This window comes from Halichoerus grypus, chromosome 8 (genome assembly GCF_964656455.1).
Source record: "Halichoerus grypus chromosome 8, mHalGry1.hap1.1, whole genome shotgun sequence".
NCBI lineage: Eukaryota > Metazoa > Chordata > Mammalia > Carnivora > Phocidae > Halichoerus > Halichoerus grypus.
Window position 1 is genome coordinate 122,385,499 of NC_135719.1, and position 24,285 is coordinate 122,409,783.

The following is a 24,285-nucleotide window of genomic DNA, read 5'->3' on the forward strand; positions in this document are numbered from 1 at the left end:
TACCTACCACTTCCTTCCCATGATTGATCGATTGATCTATCATCTGTCTGTTTCCCATGTATTTAAAGTTTAAAGACATAGATAGTTTTCAGATTAATTTCTCTATCTCTATGGCATCCCAAAGTACTAAACAGTTGTAGGCATAAGGAGATTATAGAAAAAGCTCTGTACTTGAAATAATTTGGAATGTATAGGGCCAGTATTTAGAAATGAATTCTCCCCAGGAGGAGAGGGAACTGTGTAGACCAAAAAGAAGCATCCCCCAACCCCCATCCAATAAAAACCATATTTACATAGAAAGTGTTGTGCTGAGTTGGGATTGTCATAGTGTTTCTGGATCCAAATGAAAGCATATTTCAGAGAAGTGATATATTGGTTTTTAATCAATTACCTAGTTTTCCTAATTGGTTTCGAGGTATTGAGTCCCCTCCCCATATTAGCTTTTGTACCTCTTTAGGGTGGTTATTTTTCAAGTTTAAAATATGTAAAACTCAATTTTAAATTATTGGCATTGTTTGAAGAGTGAGTAATCCAAAAATCACCTATCAGTAATACATTGTAGGATGGCTCTTGTAGCAGGTTTCATTTCCTAACTGTGTTACCAGTTGACAGAAATTCCTTTGCAAAACATTAACATACCGACAAAGAGAGCTCAGTAGAGAGAAACTGGCTTGGGGTTTGTAACAAGCTGCAGATGGTGTGTGGACATAATTTCTTTCCAGTTCTTCCTGGGCAGCCTTAGTCAGACCTCTGTAGTAACTCTTTTTTTTTTTTTTGAAGATTTATTTTTATTTATTGGGGGGGAAGGGCAGAGTGAGGGGGAGAGAGAGTCTTTTAAGCAGGTTCTGTACTGAGCAGGGAGCCCGCCCGGTACAGGACTCGATCTCACGGCCCTGAGATCATGACCTGAGTGGAAGACAAGAATCCGACGCTAAACTGACTGAGCCAGCCAGGTGCCCTGCTAGTAACTCTTAACTCATCTCCCTGCAGTCTTCCCTGTGGGGTTAAATGCTGTTACCCTCTGCTTAGAATTCTTCTGGGCCTCCCCATCACCTAGGGCAGTGGTTGTCAAACTTTTGGGTCTCAGAAACCCTGGTGTTAAAATTGTTGAACCCCCAAGAGAGCTTTGTGTTTATGTTGATTATATCTATCACTATTTACTGTATTGAAATGGAGGAAAACTTAGGACATAAGAATATATAAGCTTGCATTCCCTTAGCTGGAGAGTGATGACATCATTGATCATGAGCTTCTGGCAAACAGTGTACATTTAGGAGAGAAAGAGAAGGAAAAGGCGAATAGCATACTATTATTTTTACAAGTTAGGTTTATTGAGGTGTAACTTCTATACAGTGCAGTCCACCCTTTTTAGTGTACAATTCTCTGGGTTTTTACAAATGCATGTGGTTGTGTAAACACAGTGAAGATATAGAACATTTCCATCGCCCCAAAATGTTCCCCTGCCCTTAGCCTTAACGCCCTCTGACCTTTTCTCTGTTCTGTAGTTGTGCTTTTTTTTTTCCCAGATGTCATATAAATGGAATTATACAGTCACAGCCTTTTGAATCTGGCTTCTTTCATTTAACATAATGCATTTGAGACTCATCCATGTTCTTGTCTGTATCACTAATTTGGTTTTTTTTATTGATGAGTCTTACTCCAGTGTATGAATATACTGCAGTTTGTCCATTTACCAGTTGGAGAACATTTGGGTTGTCCTAGCGTTAATATTAAAATAGTGTTAACCTCACAGACCCCCTGAAAGGGTCTCAAGGACCCCGAGGAGCCCGAGCCCTCTCTCTGAGGACCTCTGGCCATCTTGAACTACTTACCTGCATGTGATGTGCCCTCTGTTTAAAACACCAGGATCTAGCTCAAGGGTCTCCTTTGTGCAGGCCTTTTTTTTTTTTTTTTTTTTGTCTTTTTAAAGATTTACTTATTGTATGAGAGAGAGAGAGAGACTCCGAAGCAGACTCCCCATTTAGTGGGGAGCCTCACATGGGGATCGATCTCAGGACTATGAGATCATGACCTGAGCCGAAATCAAGAGTCGGACGCTTGACTGATTAAACCATCCAGGCGCCCCTCTGCAGGCCTTTCTAAGCCCTCTTCCCACCATCCCCCAAGGCTGAGCCTCAAGGCTGGGCTGGTCACCACCCCCTTTGTGCCTCTGTCATGCCTTTTCCCTCGGCTCAGCAGTTATTGAGGACATCGTAGCCTCCCAGTTTCTGGAGGGTGGTGCCTTCTCTCTCTGTCCCAAGTACATGCCTGGCGCATGGAAGATGTAGTACATGTTTGAATGAATGAGGTATGGGAGACTTTCTCATATAACATGCGTCCCTCGTTTCAGTTTTGCAAAGTATATATAGCACAAGTGATATTTAATATCTTTTATTTTTATTTGTATCAGATAAGGATATCTATGGTCTTGACCAGGCTGTACCTTAGAATAACTTGGGAAGCTTTTAATAAACATACTGATGATCAAGATTAAATTCTAATCTCTGGAGATCAGGCTTGAGTATTAGTATTATTTAAAAACATCACTGTTGAACCTGATGTGCAGCCCCCAGAGAATCATTGTTAATAGAGTTTGATTTACCATGAAGTCTTAGTGATGATGTAGTTGAGACTGGAACCCTGGTCCTTGACTCCTACTGGAATGCGTTTTCCTCCACGTTCCAGACTCTCATGTGAATAGAAGCACTATAGAGATTTAGAGAGTCTTGTAGATGACTGCATTTTCAATTTATGGAGGTACTGTAGTGTGGAGACCAGAACACTGAATTTAGGGTCAGGGGGAGTATGTTTCTGTTTGACTCTGCATTTATTAACTGTGGATTAATAAATACTTGAGTCTGTTCTCACTTTTAAAATAAGGATACTACCTTAAATTCTAGAAGCTTATTATGGGGATTCAATTAGATACTACGTTTAAGGATTTTTTTTTTTTTTTTTTTTTTAAAGATTTTATTTATTTATTTGACAGACAGAGAGATAGCAAGAGCAGGAACACAAGCAGGGCGAGTGGGAGAGGGAGAAGCAGGCTTCCCGCCGAACAGGGAGCCTGATGTGGGACTCGATCCCAGGACCCTGGGATCATGACCTGAGCCGAAGACAGACGCTTAACGACTGAGCCACCCAGGCGCCCCTAAGGATTTTTTTTTAAGTAGGCTCCATGAGCCCAGCATGGGGTTGAAGTCATGACCCTGAGATCAAGACCTGAGCTGAAATCAAGAGTTAGATGCTTAACAGATGCCCCTGTTAAAGGATTTATTTAAGGGATTGCAAAATCCTTTTGTAAACTATAAAGTGCTTTCTAAAACTTACTTTTACTTGATTTTAGCATTGTGTATTTATTGGCTAACTTTCCTTGAGGTTCATAAATTACATAAGTAATGTATAAGGGTGGTCTCACTGAAATAGTGAAATAAGATTTATGCAGAGTAAAACTAAGAAGTCACCATTGGTTGCATAGTTTTGATCCTTTGAATATGAATTTAAGTGCATAAATGTGTATGCCTGTGACATACTTTTTTTTCCCTTTGGTTGTATTAACATAGAGTATATTTTGTTTGTTTTTTTTTTAATTTGACAACATGTCTTCTATCATTCCATATTAGTATATATAAATCCTTCTCATTCTTATAGCTGCATAATTTTTTCATATATTTCCATATTGGTGGACATTTAGCCTGTTTCCAGTCTTTTACTTTTATAAAAAATGCTAATGAACATTCTTAGCTCTTATTAAACCATTAGTTAATTCTTATTAAAACATTTATTCTGTTTTACAGATAGTGGGAGATGAAGTAAATGTCTCGTGAATGAAATCTTAGACATTTTCTACTCAAGTCAGGATAGAACTTAGACTTTTTTAAAAAATTGTGGTAAAATATAGTAGACCTTGGAGAATTTTTTCATATGATCTTTGTAAATTTAGTTTGTTTTATTTTTGTGGTATTATCATTTCACTATTTGGATAAACTTTGAAAGACTAGTATGTATATTTCTTAACTCCTTTAGGTGTGATTGCTCATACTTTTTGCTTGACTAACAGCAGCAATGCTGCAAGATGCCAGTACTTACCTATGCCAGGCCCTGTGTTAGGGGCTTATTGTATACATGGTACCATTTCTTCCTCTCAGTAATCCCCTGAAATTGGTAGTGTTCTCCAGGTTAAACATTCAGAAATGGAGGATCAGAGAGGTCCCATCACTTGCCCAAGGCTAGTAATGGGTCTGGGATTCAAAGGTCCTGCTTCCACCTATGATGCTAAACAGCCTCCCAGGAATTCACTGAATCAGAGATGGGACTTTTACTTGATGACATCACAGCTTACTTTGCAAATTACTGGTGTTTGTATCTGCATATTTTGCTTTTTAGTTCCAGTAATAATTTAACCTTTGCAGAAATAGTCCGTGCTTTCGAGTATCCATTTTGTAGAAAGTATTTATAATAAAAGCAGTATTGTAATATAATAAAAACAAATGCTTATTGAATATAATAAGTGGTATTTTGGAGTGAAAGAGGCCACTAAATGCAGAGTTGATGTTGAATTCTGTTTATTAACTAATAGGATAACCCTTGGTAAATGAATGTTGTTTCCTCAATAGTAACATAATATTGGACTAAATAGTTCACTCTATACTTCATCAGCTGCCTGTCCTAAATTATCGTAGTGTGAGTAAGAAATACTTGGGAGAACATTCTTCAGTGGTAATGTAGATGAATTGCGAAATGGAATTCTAGTAATGCTTCCCCTTGCCTTGAGTAATAAGGAGAATACTGCTGGAAGGGTTTGTTCATTCATGACAAATTAAAATGATCTATCTCTGTTGATGAAAGTACCAGAATGTAGCCTCAAAGTTTTTTTTATTTTTTAATTAATTAATTAATTATTTTTTAGAGAGGGAGAGAATGAGAGAGAGAGAGAGAGGCAGGCAAAGGGAGAGGGGGAGAGAATCTTAAGCTTAAGAATCTTAAGCCCCGACACGGGGCTCGATCTGATGACCCTGAGATCATGACCTGAGCCAAAATCAAGAGTCAGCTTAACTGACTAAGCCACCTACGTGCCCCAGCCTCAAAGTTTTTTAAGCACGTTGAAATACATGTTCTCACAATATTATTATAGGTATAGTTTTGAGTATTTTAAGTGACCATGGGTGGTTATTTCTCAATAATGATCATTATAGATGGAGTTTTAGCAAAGATACGGTTTCACATATTCTTTGTGTACTCTTATGTCACTTTTCACTTGAATGATAAAATAAAGCTGAGGTCTAAGTGACATAGTCTGGAGTACATGTGATGGTGGGTGTCAGCTTTTTAACCCTTACTTCGTCTCCTTAAAGCATCTCTCCTTTTTAAGCCTTAAAATATGGTGACTGGATGGTTGAAATAGATCTTTTGCTGGACTCTTAGCCTTACAGACTGAACTCTTTATTAAGAAGTAAGAAAACATATGGGAAAGCACACTTCAGACATCATCGTATTATCTCATTCCTGGTTTTTAACTTTATAAGCATGTTTAAAAAGAAATATTTTTGGCCAGTACCTGTTTGATAATTGACTAGCAGAAGAGAATGAGTGTGCTGGTTCACCTTCCCATGTGGGTTTGTTCACTCCGAGTTAGTGTGGCACCAGAGTGGGCTTCTGTCCTAGGAAGCAGAGTTTGATTTACCATGAATTTACCATGAGTTTGATTTACTTTTAGCTGCTCTTGATAGGCAGTAGATTCCAGTCAATAACGTAGTGCAGTCTACTCCATACAACACATTGTAAAAATGTTCTCAGGTTCATTTTTTCCTCTTATTTGTAGATTTACTGATTTGCTTGGGTAGATCCAGAAACAACATTGTATTTGGGGCTGCTTTCTGAGATGACACACTCCACCCTTCAGAGGAATTCATTTCTTTCTGGAATTTAGCATTTGTTATTTTTATCCCTGTTCTCTTTATTTAAATTTTCAGCTTTTAGAATGTAAATTCTCAAGTACATTTTGCCTCAGTGACTAAGGGGTATTATGTAAGGACCCCCTCCCTTGGGAGTATGCGGACATCACATTTCTTGGCCTTTTATTTGTTTTGCGTCTGTATCTCAGTGTAATCCTAACAAGTTCATTCAGGCAGTGGTTAAACTGAGGTTAAGTGGTATTATGGTTGTTTGGCAGGATATGGCCATAAACATGTCTCTTTAAACACAGAATGGCCTGAGGTGGCTATAATGTTCAATTGCATAATCACAGATCACACTTGACAAACAGGAATGAGTACACGGGCCTCATACATCCTCAGTCAGAAATTGCCCCACAGGTTGTAGTCTGCTGTAGAAACCATCTGTAGAGTTCCCTTGAGTGTTTTCTTAGATAATTACATTAATATCATTCATTTAATTGGAATGTTTCTGATTAGATGGAACTATGAATAGTATTTCAGGGTTTCCAGAAAGCCTCCCACCTAATATCTAAAGGAATAAGTTAAAATGTTACAAGTATTTTAAAAATGTGTATGTTTCTCAGAATTTTATCATATTTTCTCCTTTCTTTCTTCTCTCCCTTCCTGGTGTTTTTGTGACTTGAAAGCTGTTTTGCAAAACAGACCCTCAGAAGTAATTCACCTTCTAGAGATTGGATGGGGTGGAGTTTAGAGTCATTCTATTTGAAATGACTGGTAATGTACCCATTGAGGGCATCTCTGTATAAATGTGAGGAACTGGTCTTTGGAGCTCTTAGACAGTATTGGAAAATACTCCATGATACTGTGGGCAGCTGAAGAACAGAAATAAAATGCCTATTATAGTGGGTAGAAAGGCCTTTTGGGCATATTATATATTCTCTGAGGCTCATGTGAATATTTTTGAAAAAATGTTTTATTTCCTTAATTACCATTTGCAGTATTTATCAGGAAATTGGATATATTTGATATGGGCCTAAGTGTTTCTGTAGTCTTAATTTTTGCTAAATGTTTTTATTGAACTACTTGTTTTTCTAAAAGTAGGTGTTTTAATTTTTTGTAATTGTATATATACATTTCATGTATTTTATTCAACCTGATTTTGTCTGAAACTTGCTTAGAGAAACCAGATCCAGTTAAAAATATTTCCTTGACAGAGGCCCCAAGGTTGACCAAACTATAGATTTTTATTTGAAATATTTTTATTTAAACTTATTTTATTTTTTAGGAAAGTAATAATATCCCTGGTTTAAATAGTAAGTAAAATTGTAATTCAGGCTCGAAGAGAAAAAATCCTGTGCTCCACCTCTTTCTCTTCAGAAGCAACCATTTTCAGGTTTTCTTTTTTAGCTGTTTCTTCTGGCATTTACTGCCATATATTTAAATAACTAATTTTTACTCCTAGGGCTCGGCTTTTCAACTCTAAGCATTATCTTTTGACTATTTCCTATAGAAGATGAGGATTTAACTTCCTGACTTTTCTTTCCCCATCCTCCCAATTTTAAGTATAAGGCTCACACCCAATGTGGGGTTTGAACTCACGACCCCGAGACCAAGAGTTGCATGGTGTACTGACTGAGCCAACTGGACACCCCACTCCCAATGATAATTTTATCTAATTTTTGTCAAGTTATCATTTAATATTTATAGTATTATCATTTAAATATTGCTGACTGTGGCCACAGAATACTCAATGGTCACCTGCTCTTTCTCTAACTTAGAGATAGTGGTTACTTTGTTTTTAATTGGCTTTGCTTTCTATTGATCAATAATTTTGCTCTAAACATTCTGATAGAACTTTAAAGACTCAAATGGTAAAACATCTTAGGGTGTCTATCAGTTCCAGTTTTTCTCGGCGTTGTCAATCCCAGAGTTCCATGTCATGTTGGTGAATGGCTTGCTGTCCAGCCGCCACAGAGCTGCCATTTTGGGACTCCTCTTTATCACCATGTCGGGGGGGCTAGGTTGTTTTTTCTTTGATTGCTCTTCTGTTTTCTGGATTTTGTGTTGTCATCTCTGTTGATTCTCTCATTTTGGTGGGATGTACACACACACCCCCACACACCCCAATATCCATATGCCCAAGAGTGGGATTAAAAAAAAACTTTTTCTGGGGCGCCTGGGTGGCTCAGTTGTTAAGCGTCTGCCTTCCGCTCAGGTCATGATCCCAGGGTCCTGGGATCGAGCCCTGCATTGGGCTCCCTGCTCGGTGGGAAGCCTGCTTCTCCCTCTCCCACTCCCCCTGCTTGTGTTCCCTCTCTCGTTGTGTCTCTCTCTGTCAAATAAATAAAATCTTTAAAAAAACCTTTTTTCTAATCGTTTGCTGCTAATATATAAGAAAATACTTGACTATTTTTACATCAACTTTGTATCTTGCAGTCTCACTAAATTCATTTATTAGTTCTAGTAGGTGTTTTGTACATTCCCTGGAATTTTGTACGTAAATGATCATATGATTTGCAGATAAGAAGTTTTACTTCTTCCTTTCAGATCTTTATCCTTTTTCATTTTCTTGCCTTCCTGAATGGCTAGAATCTCGGGTTAGTGTTGTTTAAAATGTGGTAAATAGAGACATTCTTGCCTATTCTTCATCTCAGGGGAAAACAAGTCAGTTTTTCACCTTTGAGTGTGATGTGGCCTTTGGTTGTTCTTCATCTGTTTGGGGAAGTTCTCGAACTCTTCCTACTATGTGGGGAGTATTATCATGAATGGCTGTTGGATTTTGTCAAATACCTTTTCTGCATCTAATCCTGATCCTGAGATTTTTCTCCTTTAGTCTGTATGTTGATTGATTTTCAGATGTTAACCAATTGTTGGGATAAACTGTACTTGCTCATAATGTACCTTTTAATACATTATTGGATTTGATTTGCTAAAACTTTGTTAAAGCTGTTCATGTCTATATTTATGAGGGATACAGCTCTGTCATTTTCATTTTTTGTAATGTTTTTTCAGGTTTTAGTGTTAGCATAAAGCTAACCTTATAAAATGAGTTGGGAGGTAATCCTTCCTCCTCTATTTTCTGAAAAAGTTAAATTTCCTTCTTGAATGTTTGATAGAATCTACCAGTGAAATCATCTGGAGTTGTTCTTTTCTTTTCTTTTTTTTTTTTGTGGAATATTTTTGATAACAGGTTTCCTATCTTTAAAAGATAAAGGGCTACTTAGATTTTCTGTTTCATCTTGTGCCAATTTTGATAGATTCTATTTTTCAAGAAATTTGTCCATTTTATGTAAGTTGTGCTCAGTTTGTTGGCATAAAGTTACACATTATATTCTCTTACTATCTTTTTAAATTTTGTAAGATCTCTGGTGGTATATGTTTTTTCCATTTCTGGTACTGGTGATTTGTCTTTTGTCTGTATTTTTGATCTAACTAGAAGTCTGTCAGTTTTGACAGTCGTTTTAAAGATCTGCCTTTTGGTTTTATTAATTTTCTCTGGTGTCTGTATGTTTTCTACTTCATTGACTTCTGCTCCTTATTATTTTCTTCCTTTTATTTTGGGTTTAGTTTGCTCTGTTCTTTATGATTTCTGAAGGGAGAACCTTAGGGTCATGGTGGCAGATCCTTTTTATTTTCTTATATTAAGTATTTTAAAGTTTAAAGTTTCCCTTTAAGTACTGTTTGAGCTGCATCCCACAAATTTTGACATGTTTTATTTTTGTTGCTATTTGGTTCAAAATTATTTCCTGAATTTCCTTTTTAATTTTATCTTCGATCCATGGAACTATTTAGAGGTGTGTTGTTCAGTTTTTGTACATTTGGAATTTTCCTAGATATCTTATTGTTACTGATTTCTAATTTGATTCTGTGTTGTCAGAGAATATACTTTGTGTGATTACAATCCTTTTACATTTATTGAGACTTACTTTATAGTACACCATATGGTCTATCTTGGTAATGTGCCATGTGCCATGTGAAGGGAATGTGTATTCTTCAGTTTTAGATTGTCTGCAAATGTCAGTTAGATCAAGGTGGCTGATCATGTTGTTCAGACCTTCTATGTCTTTCCTCATTTTTTTTGGTCTAATTTTATCAATTACTGAGATGGAGTGTGAACATCTCTTACTATAATCACGTCATTGTCCTTTTCTTTCCTTAATTCTATTTTTGCTTCTATTTTGAGATGTGTATACATTTGTAATTGTTATATCTTCATGATAAATTGTTCCTTTTATAATTATAATGTTCTTTTTTCTCTGGTCATGCTCTTTGTCTTAGAAGTTGGTTAGAAATTCAGAACGCTTGGGGGGCTAGTGTCTGCTGTTCTCCTCTGGATGATGCGCTTGGGCCCTGCTACTTCATTGGGAGTCCCCAGGTACCAGTTTCTGTTTGTCTTTTCCTTCAGATTAGTCATTTTTTGTAGAAGAGTCTTTCAGTCTGAGTCTGAAGGAGCTGGCTCTCTACTGTTAACTTGATATCTCAGGTTTTCAGTGCAGAGACTCATTCCTACCTTCAGTCATGCATGGCCAGACCCTCTCATTAGTTGCATGCAGAATAAACCCTGTTCTCATGCTTATTAGTAAGCTGCTCAGTTGTTGGGTTAGGGAATTGGTCCTTTATGCAGACCCTTAAATCCAATTCCTTTTGTTTTCAGCCTCACCCCTTACATAGTACCTCAGTTGCTTAGCCTTTCTGGAATTCTGCATCATGAACAGACCTTTTATTTTAGTTGGATATTCTTCCTGGTGGCTTCTTCACTCCTATCTTTGTCAGTTAGGTTTTAGCTTTCTCCAGTCTGCTAAATCAGTTTCTAGTTATGCACTGGTTTCTCATCTTTTGGAATTTTGTAGACATCTCTAATATTCTTTTGTCTCTAATCACATTTTTCTTTTATTGTCTTTTCTGGAGGGAATGGAAGTAAGCATATATTCAGTCATCTACTTTTGTCCTATTCTTTTGTCCATCTACTTTCTAGTTTACTTACATGGAGCTTTTTAATTGACGTACATTATTGTTAAACTGATCTTTAGTATGTAAAACCCTAATTCAGTGTAACTTCTTGCAATGTATGGAAAAGAAGAAAGTGTGTGTGTGTGTGCGCGCGCGCGTGTGTGTATAGGGGTGTCTATTATATTTCAGTGATTTGAAAACTAATGTATTTCCTGCTGTGGATTTCACTTACATTAGAAAGTGTTAGTGGTGTTTACTTTCTTTGTGTTTGGTTTGGTAGACATTGAGCAGCAGTTTGTACATTTTCCATTTTATAATTTTCCTAGTACTGTCATTTTTTTGTTGGAGGGGTCTAACAATTATATAACATGTATAAATGATTGATTACCCTTTGAATTTTGAGAATTTATTAATTGTTGCCATATTCTTTTTTTTTAAGATTTTATTTATTTGAGAGAGAGAGAGAATGGTGGGAGGAGCAGAGGGAGAGGGACAAGCAGAGTTGGTGCTGAGTGCAGAGCCTGATGTGGGGATTGATCTCATGACTCTGAGATCATGACCTGAGCCAAAATCAAGAGTCAGATGCTAGGGCGCCTGGGTGGCTCAGTTGGTTAAGCGACTGCCTTCGGCTCAGGTCATGATCCTGGAGTCCCGGGATCGAGTCCCGCATCGGGCTCCCTGCTCGGCAGGGAGTCTGCTTCTCCCTCTGACCCTCCTCCCTCTCATGCTCTCTGTCTCTCATTCTCTCTCTCAAATAAATAAATAAAATCTTTAAAAAAAAAAAAAAAAAAAAAAAGATGCTAAACTGACTGAGCCACCCAGGTACCCCAATTGTTGCTGTATTCTTTCGAGTGCCTTCTTTTTGGAAATGAACACATTATGCCTGTTATATGAAATAGATGCTTCCTTGACCTTGAATTCAAAAGTCACTGAGTTATTGTTTTAATTTGGGTAAGTCGTTTGAATACACTGCCTTGCTTCACCTATGAATGGGAAATAGAAACTTCACAGTCTTTTTAAGGGTACCTTACTTGTAAGATAAAAGACAGAAAGTCCTTAAAAAATTATAAAGTGGGGCTTCTGTGTAAGACAGTGTATTGAATAATTAATGTGCTCTTGGGACAGTCAGGAAGTAAACTATTTGTATTTATACCTTTTGGTAATTGGATGGTTCTTGCAAATAACTTTTAGTATAATATTCTTCATAATGGAAAACTTGTCCTGTGCTTTGCAAAATAATGCTCATTTCACCTTTCCTGTCACAGTAAATATGTAATTAAATGTAATTATTGTTTAACCTTAGCTGAGGACCAGGAGCTGGTCCTACATGGTACTTGACAGGTAGCATCTGTGGCCAGGTGCCCATCTCCCCCCGACACCCACACCCAGCTCAGCACATCCTCTGCTCTGCTCAAGGGCAGCCCAGACAGAGAGATCAGGTCCAGGTGTGGCTCCCTCCCGTCAGGCATGGCTTCCTTCTGACAGGTAGAGAAGGTGGCCAGCTCAGACACATGACGTCTTTTTTTGGTTACTTGCTCTCTGCCTCCCCTTTTTGTCACTCTGGTCCTTAAACTTTAGCTCCTCTGAGAACCTGGGTTCGCAGGTTTCTGTTGACATTTCAAAGTGTGCAGATCTGTGTTGCCTTTGTTCCTGTCCGTGGGTCGGATATAAAGGCAGGAAAAGTCATCATACTGTGAAAGCAACAAAAATAAATCTCAAGTGTGCTCTCTGTGCCGCACCTCAGACTTGAAAGAAATGGCAAACTACATACCTCATGTCATACTCATCCAGCTTTAGGGAGTCATAAAAGCATGCAAAATAAAATTGTAAAAAAAACAAACAACTCATTTCATAACACTTTCATAGCATGGTTCTAGTCCAGCATAAAGGTAGAACAGACAGCTCTCTAAATCCTGTTATTGCTAAGTGTTGTTATTTAAAAGATGCTCATGAACTTACCTCTAAATTGCTCCACGTTTGACCTGGTATTTTGGGATGCTTTCTAAAGACTCCTGTTAAGTATTGGTATTATCACTGAAGAAGTTACATGTTGAGGTATCATCTGCCTCTGGCATTCCAGCTGCATATAGTTTACCTGGAGAATGGGACCATAAGGGAATAGGATATAGGTCCATTAAGTTTTTTAGAAGGGAGGGAAGAACAAATCTAAAATCTAGAGCAGTGTCAGGGACAGGAGGCCTTGATAGAGAGGCAAAGCTGTTAGCCTTGGGAAGCAAGGCAGTGATCTCAAGTAGAATATGGATAATATGGCTGATTCACAGTGCTTTTAGATCCAGCCATGTCTGATCTCTTAATAACCATAATACTTTCATGGTTATGGTCATATTTGAACATAAGGTCCATGGCACTTGAAGACCAAAGATCTAACTGCTAGTGGCTTTGCAGCATTTATATGCTGCTCACATAAGCCTCTTAAAACATGTTCCAGATGTGAGAAAAATGGAAGTTTTCCCACTTTTAATGGGGAGATCTGGAAAAAAAGATACTAATAACGAGCTCTTACCATAACACAGTTTATATTTGGGCAAAGTGTAAAGCATTTATTGGCGTGTCACTTACTTAATTTGGAATCCTCCCCTCCCCCTCTGCTCTTGCTGAGTGTATTTAGGAGCACCTAGATTATAGAGGAAATGGTAAATTTGTAGTGATTTTGTCAGTTTTGGGATAATGGTGATCAATACACTAGAAATGGTGTTTTTTAAAAATAAAAATTAGAGTCATGTAGCTATGAACTTTTACATTTGTTGACAAAAGGTGTAAACAACTTAAGTGTTTGAAAAATCATGATCATGATCTTTTTGGTCCTAGAAATATTTAAAATAATCTTAATTTTAAGGTAGCATTATTATTGAATAGAACAATCCTACTTTGTTACTTTGTAGGGAACTGCAGTGTGATGATTTTGTGGATTTCTTTGTGTGCTGGTCAGGTTGTACATTCTTGGTACCCTTGTTTCTGAATGTGTTTCTGGCTTGATAACCTCACTTCTATTTGCCTAATTCCTTCATTTTGAATCCAGTGGGATATGATGGAAAACAGTTGCATACAGGGAAGTACCCCTTGAGCTCTGCTTTATTTTCTCCTTTTTTTTTTTTTTTGCTTTGTTAAACCATATTTTTTAATAAAGGCTTTTCTTTTAGAAAAGTCACCAATATGGCATAGTACATGAAGACTATCTTTGAATTGCTTGAATGTCAAAATATTTTTGTTGTAAGAGGAAGCCAATCCTAGTTAACTTTTTTTTCTCTGCTAATTAAAGTTTAGGATTTTAATCAAGTTGTACTTAGCAATAGCTATGTTTTGAGTTAGGTAGGTTTTGGAGAAGAGTGGTGATTCTCGTTTTCTAGTGTATTTTCACTAAGGACAGGGGCACCAAATATAAGAGTCCTGTGTTTGGTATTGACACTGTCATTATGTAAACCAAGTGGTCTGGGTGGTTCCAGGCTAGCCTTCCTTTACATGGGTGGTAGAAAGTGGTAAAACCAGACAGAATAGGCTTCAGAATCTAGATAAGCAATGACAATGGCATTACTGTTGAAACTTTGTCCCACCTTTTGTAAATATGGAACAGAAAAGCAACAGTAGCCTAAACAAATTTACATTAGAACCTGTTCAGAGAATGGAGAAAGGAGAGCGATTGTTTTCCCCAGCAGTTTTTACTGTTTTTACTCCATTTTGTCAGTTGTCAGTCACTTGAAGAACATCTTATTATTGACTTTTCTTAGGATTCCTTGAACCGAGTTTCTCTCTGGGGAAGGGTTTTTATTAGGAAGAATAGCTTGGTAGATGGTACAGCAATTTTAAAAGCTCTAGTCTGTTCTTGACTTAATTAAAGGGGAGAGTATTTTAATTTGTTCAGCAGCAAACACTGATTGCCCATATGTGAAAAGGCCTGTCAGTTCTCTGGGGAAGCAAAGATTGGGAAGGTGTAGTCCTTGCTCTTAAAGAGCTGTAGGCCTGTAGGGAAATCACATGTGGGCATAATGGCACTGGAGTGAAGAGTGCCCCAAGAAAGACCTGCAGACTGCGCTGGAGTTCAGAGGAAGAGAGACGCTCATTTCCCTAATGCCTGAGGCGAGCAGGCTCAGTGCAGCTTCATACAGGTGGTGGAATTTAAGCAATGTCTTGCTGGGTGGGATTTGGATGTAGGAAGAGTTCTTCATGTGGAGGCATGGGCAGGTGTTGGGGACAAGAACTTCAGATTTGCTGCTGTGTCTAGCATGGAAAAGTAAATAGTAATAGTCATAATGATACTGATACAAGCATTTATTGAATGCCTAATTTGTGATAATTATTGTTTGTTTCAATTCATTTTCTCATAACAATAATATAATAACTCTATGAGGTAGGCAGATTGTCATCCCCATGTTACAGATGAAAAGTTGAGGTTGGTTAAGAAACTTGTATAAGGCTACATAGTTAGTAGAATTTGACCCCAGGCTGGTTCTGGAGAGCCTACCCTTACTTGCTATGTTATACTCTGGGAAATGTAGAAAAGGTGGATTGGAGTCTGTATGTAGATCCTCAAATGCCCACATAAATAATTTAATATATTGGAAGATTTTTTTTTTTTTTTTGGTGATTCTGTATAGGGGTTTTAAACACATTGTCTCGTTTCTTTTAATATGCCATGCTTTATTGCCTTTGAAAGGCCCTTCCCCTGTTGCCTTGTCAATTTCTACTCAGTTCTCAATTTTTGGCTTATATATCACCTTTCTGTGAGAGGCTTTCCTCAGTCACCCAGGAAGAAGAGCCCTCCTGTGGGCTTCCATGGTGCTTTGCCAGCACCTTTAATACAATGTTCATTAGGTGGTAGGATCATTGTTTACTTTATTTCTCAGCTAGACTGTGAATTATGTGAGTATTGGGATTGTGTATCCTTTTTGTATCCCTGGTGTTAGGTTCATCTTTGTTGCTGAATAAAGCTCAGATAAATCCCAACTGATTGAAAGGGAGAGTAATAAATTTTCAGACATCATACTGACTTTTTAAATTGCTTTCCTTCTGAGTTACAGGTGTTTGAATACCCAGAGAAGAGATAAATAGATGATACAAGGTTTTGGTTGACTGGGTTCCTCTGAGAAAGAAGGAGAGAGATTATCAGGTTTGGGGTTGCTGGGGACAATTTCTGGGAGGGCCAGGCTCTGGGCTGGGCCCTCATTGAGGTGTAATCTTTAAGTTGGCAGAGGGGACAGGGCACGCCCTCAAAGAGAACAGCATGAGCGGAGGACATAGATGGGGTCAGTTATGAAAGAACACTGCCTGCCTTGACACCTGAGCCTCGCCGCTTCCTGCTACACCCACTAGGGCATTTTACAGCATAAAGAATCTCTTGAAAGCCCCAATTTTCTTTATAATCTGCCAGAAAGTTGTATGGGCCAGCAAAACATTTGCCATGTTGTGGTTTGAATTTAAGGTAAGTTCCTAACACATGGAATATGAAATTCGAACATGATGCCTACTTGGTAGGAAAAGTGCTATTAAAAAATAGGCCCATTCGTACTAAATTATACAGTTCACCCTCCAGAAATTCCTTAAAATCTTACAACAAGTAACCTCACATTTAGCTGGCATGTGGTCAGCCTGACTCAAGTTTTTTTTTGACTGCCTCGGACCAGTAGGGACCTTGAGATTGGGGTCATGACTTGTGCTGTTGAATTCAGCCTCTTGCCCTTTATCTGGAAGCATGGTGGCTGTGATGCGAGAGCTGAAGGTGTGGTTCATTGGGCCCATGGAGGGGAAGGTGATGAAGAGCTCTCATAATGAAGGAGAGTGTTGGAATCCAGACAAGGGTGTCTTTGTTAAGAAACTCTTCCTACCTGCCATCGGAAACCTTTTAAAAGTGCTTTTTTTTTTTGATAGAGACAGCAAGAGGGGGAACACAAGCAGGGGGAGTGGGAGAGGGAGAAGCAGGCTTCCTGCAGAGCAGGGAGCCTGATGTGGGGCTCCATCCCAGGACCCTGGGATCATGACCCGAGCCGAAGGCAGACGCTTAACCCACTGAGCCACCCACACACCCCTAAAAGTGCTTTTGAGGCACGAGCCAAAGTAGCACAAATGATGCCAGAAAACTAGTGATGGCCCCAAATTAAAAGCTTTGTCCCTCGCTAAGTTTGGATGGATAGTGGTCGTGTTCTTAGGAGTGCCGAACAGGGAAGGGACTGTCTTCTCCAAGATGTTTGAGGTCATAGCTCACCATTGTACTGCCTGATTATTCTGGGGACCGTGGGCCCTACCATGGGCAGAAGGAAGGGCCAGAGGGGAGGTCTGTCTCTTGTGTGTGCGGCCTCCATCCCAGGGTCCTCTCTGCACACAGTTGCTGGTTTTAGTTTTCCTTTTCTACTGATTACTGAAGATCTTAGGACCACACATGTTGAAACATAAGTTTCATGGTTTTGTTCCCTGAAATATCCCCAGAGTCTAGAATAGCATTGTCAAATAGAAATATAATGTGAGCCTCCGTGTATTTAAAAATTTTTGAACTTCTAGTTGCCATGTTAAAATAAAGTACAAAGAAAGACAAGAAATTAATTTGAATAATATATATGGTTAACCTAATACCCAAAATATTATCTTCTCAACGTGTAATCCATATAAAAAATTATTGAGATATTTTACTTTCTTTTGTTCACACCAAGTCTTCAAAATCCAGTGTGTATTTTACATTTATAGCATGTCTCAATTTGGACTAGAGTCATTTTGAATGCCTAATAGCTACATGTTTCTACCGCTTATGGTATTGGACAGTGCAAGTCTGGAACCGTGTCTGGTCTATGGCAGAAGCCTGGCAAATATCTGTTACATGAAGGAAGAAAAGGGAGGGAAGGAGGGAAGGAGGAAATGGCAAAACCTAAAAGATGAGTAAACAGAGGAACACTGACTTGTCTTGGGGTGTCCTAGTGGTTTCTAACTAGAACAGCAGCTGAATGATGCTTCACATTTTTAGTTGAAGATCATTTGCAAATGTGTTATCTTACAGATATATATCTTCAACAACACTGTTTAGACAGGTCAAGTTTTACTGTCTTTAATTTATGGGTGACCTCGCTGAGGCTTAGCTAGGTTCAGTGAGTGAGTGGTTTAACCAGGATTCAAACTCAGGTCTTTTGAGTCCTAGTGCAGTACTTTATGCTCGCTACTGGGTACCTTCCCATTTGGCTTATGTTAGGTGTGCCCATACTTCCCTGTGAACACTGGTTGGCTCTTAGATATGGGTAGATACTAAAAGATAGACTGAATAAATATTTTTAATACAGAGCTACTTAAAAAATAGTAAAGGTCAGATCTTAACGTTTGTTTTTAATTTATTAATCAAAGATAGGAGTGGGTACTGTAGCCAGGAAAGTTTTGTGTATGTGGCTTCCCTAGCTGTTAGGGTCTTCTGAACTATAGAAGGTGCATACAAATGTGAGTGAAAAGATGGTTTATGACAAGGTATGCATACATGTGTTTGAAACTGTCCCTCTGTATAACCGTTTTATCTCTCAGATTGTCCTCTGCTAGGCATGTGTCATGATTTTCTGTTCTAGCACATGGAAAAATGTCTTGTCTCTTTCACATAGTGAAAGTGACTTCACCAGCATAATAACCCTCCAGTGCATAAGTTACTGGATTTTGTGGCTTTCTTGTTTCTTGAGCCATTAAAATGGTTGGTTTTATTGTGCTTAATGTTTTTTTAAAAAGATATTTATTTATTTATTTATTTATTTAAGAGAGTGAGAGAGAGAGAGCGCGCATGAGCGGGGAGGAGGGTCAGAGGGAAAGGGAGAAGCAGGCTCCCCGCTGAGTAGGGAGCCCTATGCGATGCAGGGCTCCATCCCAGGACTCTGGGGTCATGACCTGAGTCAAAGGCAGATACTTAACCAACTGAGCCACCCAGGCGCCTTGTGCTTAATGTTTATATAAAACCCTAAAGCAGATACTTTTGATATGATTCAGTTTGTTGTGGCTAAAAGGCTAAAAGAGAAGTGGAGGTTAATTTCTAGAGCATCAGTATGATGTTATGGAAACCTCTTTTTGGATAGAAGCCAACGTTGATCACCTTTGTATCTAAATCCTACTCTGCAGAGCATAGTGTGTAGTGAGATATCAGGGCACAGTAAGTACTTTATACAAGGTGTTCAAATATTTGGGTTTGTGAGAAACAACTCTAGCTTACAGAAAACGGCAATGTGTTGAATGGAGCACTGGGTGTTATACGCAAACAATGAATCATGGATCACTACATCAAAAACTAATGATGTAATGTATGGTGATTAACATAACATAATAAAATTAAAAAAAAAAGAAAACGGCAATGTGATTTTAAGGTTTTCCCACAGTCAGAAGATACTGCAAAATATTTTGTTCACTGTTTCTCAATTTAAGATAATGTACCATGAATTTGAAAACAGTAATGCAAAAGTTATTCAGCAAAAAATAGATATGCAGGTCTTTGTCATAGCAAAAGCCACCACTTAGATTTTAATTGATCCAAGCTGTAAGCAGGGAAGTTAATTCTAATTTATCTTGCATATTTGGGAGATCATTCATAAGGAATTTTCTACAAAACCACAGGACTATCATTACCTACCAGGTTCGCTAAGGATTTCAGTGTGGATAGCTTCTGCACATACTTCAGCTTCTCTTTTCGTAGCCTGGGGAATGCTATGAATTCATATAGGTGAATTTTTAACATAATTGAAGCTGACCCTTTCTGTGCCAGGTTCTGGACTCCAGGGGCTGGCAAAGTCACATCTGCTCTTCTTTCCTAACCAGATAGCCTAGCATCTGAATGGCTGGGGAACAGAGGTCCTCTCTGCAGAAGGTGGTGGAATCTTGAATACACTTAGTGTATAAAGGACAGAAAACTGAGGGTCTGGGACAGCAGTTTCCAGCATTGGCTCAACATCAGAATCAGCTGAGGAGCTTTAGGACCCTAAAGCTGCCCAGACCCATCTGTTTCATACCCAAGAGTCCCAGTACTACCTATGTTTCAGCTAGGATCTTAATTTCCCATTGAAGAGCTTTCTTAAATCTCTAATCATGGTGTGCCATGATTTTTTACCACCATACCTGTTTATCAGTAGTGATTTCTGATGAATCTCCAAAGTGTTCAGGAAGGTTTGTTTGTTTCAGAGACAGGGAAGCTTGGGTAAAGGGTGAAATAGGGCAGGCTCCTCTGCAAGAAGTCCTGAGGGGAGCAGAGCCCTAGAATTGGGTAGGTGGTGGCACCTGGAAAGAAGGGGGCAAGCAGGCCAAAGCTGAGAGCCTGTAAGGGGGGAGAAAGAGGTGAGTCATGCAGGGAGTCTCTCTGAGATGGCTCAGGGGGCTGTGGGTTTAACTATCTGCAAACTGCATTTCTTCATAATTTGTACGTTTCCCTTTTGCCATTCTTTGTCAGAGTAAGGAAGAGACATGATTGATGACCATTGCTCAGAGAACCTTTCACTTCCATTTAGATTGTTTTTAGGATAGTACTGTTTGTAGGAAGTCTGACATCTATTGAAAGTGGTAGTTTTTCCACCACTGTTTCTATATTTTATGTAGTCTTAGATACAGAAGGGTACTTTAGACTCTCAGATTTCCAGGAGTTTGCCGGGGACAAGCTAGATGCTCATGTTTTGGAAGACTTGGTATAGTTTCCTTCTTTTATTTGGTAATGACATTATTTTGTGGCATACTTCTTAACTTGTTAACTGTAGACTAAGGTATCTATTAGTTCAAAGAGTGGACCTTTATTTAAAGATTTTATTTATTTGAGAGAGAGAGAAAGAGAGAGAGCAAGCGAGTGCTTGTGAGCAGGGGGAGAGGCAGAGGGAGAGAGAATCTCAAGCAGACTCCCTGCTGAGCGGGGAACCTGCTGTGGGGCTCGATCTCACAACCCTGAGATCATGACCTGAGCCGAAACCAAGAGTTGGGTGCTCATCCAACTGCGCCACCGAGGCGCCACGAGTGGACCTTTGTTTATAATACTGTTTAGCTGTTCTCAGAACTCCAGTGTTCCTCCGTTTGATATGCTGACTGCAGTGTAGTGATGTCGGTGTGTATTTCATTGTTCGAAGGGCCCAGCTGAGAGCGTGAGAGGGAATCGATGTTCTGTGGAGCAGTGCTGGCTTCTGGTTTCCTGTATTAACCTGTAAATACAAGTCTCTTCATACCCATTATCAAGATGCAAAAAAATAGATCAGAGAATAAATGTAATTTTTTGGGTGGGTGGGAGCATTATAATATTTCTTTGGGACTGGAACCTGTTCTCTAGCATTCCGTCTGCTTACAACATTCATGTAAATATGGCCATGAAAAAAAAAAAAAAACACTCCAGAAACCTTTTCGGATAAAGCCTAAAGACTTAAAATGTTATTGCAGTTTCATCCTAAATGAGTTTAAAAATCCTAATATTTCCCCTACTGATTATGAAGATCTTTATTATAGAAAATTTTGGGGCGCCTGGGTGGCTCAGTCGGTTAAGCGACTGCCTTCGGCTCAGGTCATGATCCTGGAGTCCCGGGATCGAGTCCCGCATCGGGCTACCTGCTCAGCAGGGAGTCTCCTTCTCCCTCTCCCGCTCCCCCCTCTTGTGCTCTCTCTCTCTCACTCTCTCTCTCAAATAAATAAATAAAAAATCAAAAAAAAAAAAAATTTTGGAAGCTACAATAGAGTATAAAGAAGAAAATAAAGATGACCAGTAATCCCACAACTCAGCAATAACTCTTGTTAATATTTAAACTATTTCCTTTCAGGGTATTTTGTGTGTATGTGTGTGTGGGAGGGGGGTGCATACTGTTTTATATCCTTTTTATTAACTTAATATTATGAATAATTTCCCACATAAATAATGGTTCTTCAAAAATACAGTTTTCATTGGTTGTTTTGTTGTCCAGGTATTTTCTTTGCTTTGATTTTTTTGGTTCAAACACCACTCAGGAATTGGCTTGGATGCTTTTATTCCTACATGATGCCTTTCCTTCACAGAGGAAGTCAAAGAATCTCCACTGAGTTTCCAGAAGGTTGATTTCAATGCTCCTATCATACTTACCATATCTTGCTCATGTAATTTTTTTGTATATACATCAAATTCTTCTTCTGACATCTCTTGAGCCCTTCCTTTGGAACAGGTACTGTGCCAGGACCTCATAATACAGTGGTAATGGAAAGGAAATAAAAGGCAAAATACGGTAAGATAGTTTTGTGCCTGCATTCAGGTTATTTGGTGCCTGGGCTGGAGATACAAAGACGTTATTTAGGTAATCACACAAATAAATGTTAACTCACAATGATCCTCAGTGATTTAAAGGAGAGGTAAACAGTGCTTATGAGAACAGTTCAAATGAACAAGGACAAGGTGTTTTATTTGACCACAGATTTAATGTGATCCAGGCCTTGCACTTTTATAAAGGTCTGTGCAACTGAGAGATACTTTGTCCGCACAAAGAACCTGACGTCGTTCAGTGCTCTGCTGTGGTTGGAGGGCACTGGGGTTTTTTGTGCTCAGCTCTGACCAACAAGACTACGTTATAAGGAGGGGCCCGCGTTGGAGAAGATTTTAGAAAGGATTTCAAATGAGGCCTCGTTAGAAAAACTGTAGTAAGTGCTTCTGAGGAAGAGAGGATACCGGGAGGACATTTTACTTGTTGTTCAATATGGAGCCATTCATCAGGGTGTAGAGAAGAAATTCTGGTAGTTGATGGGAAGTGAGACTGTTCTGCTGGTTCCCTTTGCATTCTAAGATTCCACACTTTTAAGATTATCTGAAGCCATTCAAAATCTGGTGGGTACCAAGAGGACCCTGAGGGTTGTTGTCAGCCTATGCAAATTTAGATGGAGAGGAAGAGTGTCCACCCATCTCCTTGCACAGCAACCACTCCCATCTCCACTTTTCAGGAGCTTGAGGACCCGAGGGAAAGCTGTGACTCCCAATGACTGGTATCTCCTGAGGACAAGCTCCTGCAGGCAAACACTATAGGGATTCTCATGACGCATAGGAGGAAGTCTGAAGGCGTTAACATGGCAGAAGACCATCTTGCTTCCTCTGACTCCTCTCCCTGTACTGTCACCCAGCCTTGTTTGTTCCAGTGATGGGGAAATTTCTTCGTAAGGTGACTTCTTATCCTTTGGTGCCCTTACTGTTTCTTTTAAGACACTCCTTTCTCTTGCTAAATAAAAATTTTTAAATTCCTTTTTTAGGACTAGCTTAAAAGTTACCATCTGTAGAGTTTTTCTGGCTTCCTAGAGTTAGTTACTTTATAACACATACCACCTATTATAGTATTATAGAAATTTTTTATTTAGTTGCTTAGCTTGCTCCTTTGGGTTGTAAAGTATTTGGGATTATGTAGTCTATTTGACTTTTCAGTGCCTGAACAGCACTCCCTAAATGGCACATCCAGGGTATTCAGTAACTTGTGAGCGAATGAATATATATATATTTATTTATTTAAGAGCGAGGATGTGTGCATGGGGGGCAGGGGCTGAGGGAGAGGGAGAGAGAGTCACAGGCAGACACCTCGCTGAGCACAGAGCCCGACGCAGGGCTCAATCTCACAACCCTGAGATCACAACCTGAGTTAAAACTAAGAGTCGAACCCTTAAATGACTGCGCCACCCAGGCGCCCTCTCAGTGAATGAATTTAATTCACATTTGACATCTTATTGTGGCTTTGGCACTTAACATTTGTGAGATTAATAGCTGAGCTTTTTGATTGGCCAATTAATACTTTAGAAGATCAGGAGTACAGTTTTCCTGAATCCTTTATTAAGGATGCCAACAGAGAAGGTGTCATTATATGGCGAGGTATTCCTAGTTTCCACAAGACCACTTTGTATTTTGGGTGACCTTTTAAAACTTCTTCAGAGTTATCAAATTGACCTGAAACTAGTGTAGCATTATGTGTCAGCTATACTCAAATAAAAAAATTTTTTAAATTAAAAAATGGTTAAAAAAGGTTGTCAAATTGTTGTAATCATAATCATATTTTCAAGAAGAATCACATTTTTTCTTAAAGAAGAACCACATCTTAATCAGGGTTCTAGGTAGTTTTGCCACAAACATTTTTGCTGTGTCACTCATTGGTTATAAGGTAGTTTTGTCATAAGAGATAAAATAATGAAAGAAGAGGGATGTTAAAAAGGTCATAATGAAACATGAAAAAATTGATAAAATTCTTTATTAGTTTCTTCTCCATTAAGAGGTATCAGTTTTCCAAATACTAGGATATGTATTTGTACCTGGGTTTTGTATTGCATCATGAGAGTCTTCTACGCTGTTGTTCATTCCTGGCATATTGTCATATATCCCTTAATACACAATCCAGAGTTGTGCGGGAAATGGGGAAGAAATGCTGATATAATATTGTAACCAACGGGGCTTTGTTATCGTTGTAATTCATGTGTTGTTATTTTCTAGTATAGTGCAGTATGCAGTTTGGCATTACGCTTT

General features: G+C 38.8%; 1 protein-coding gene across 15 annotated transcripts in view; it reads left to right on the plus strand.

Moving 5' to 3' along the window:
- SIPA1L1 (signal induced proliferation associated 1 like 1) overlaps positions 1-24,285 on the plus strand; it is a 366,695-nt gene that overhangs the window by 35,113 nt on the left and 307,297 nt on the right. The window lies entirely within an intron of this gene.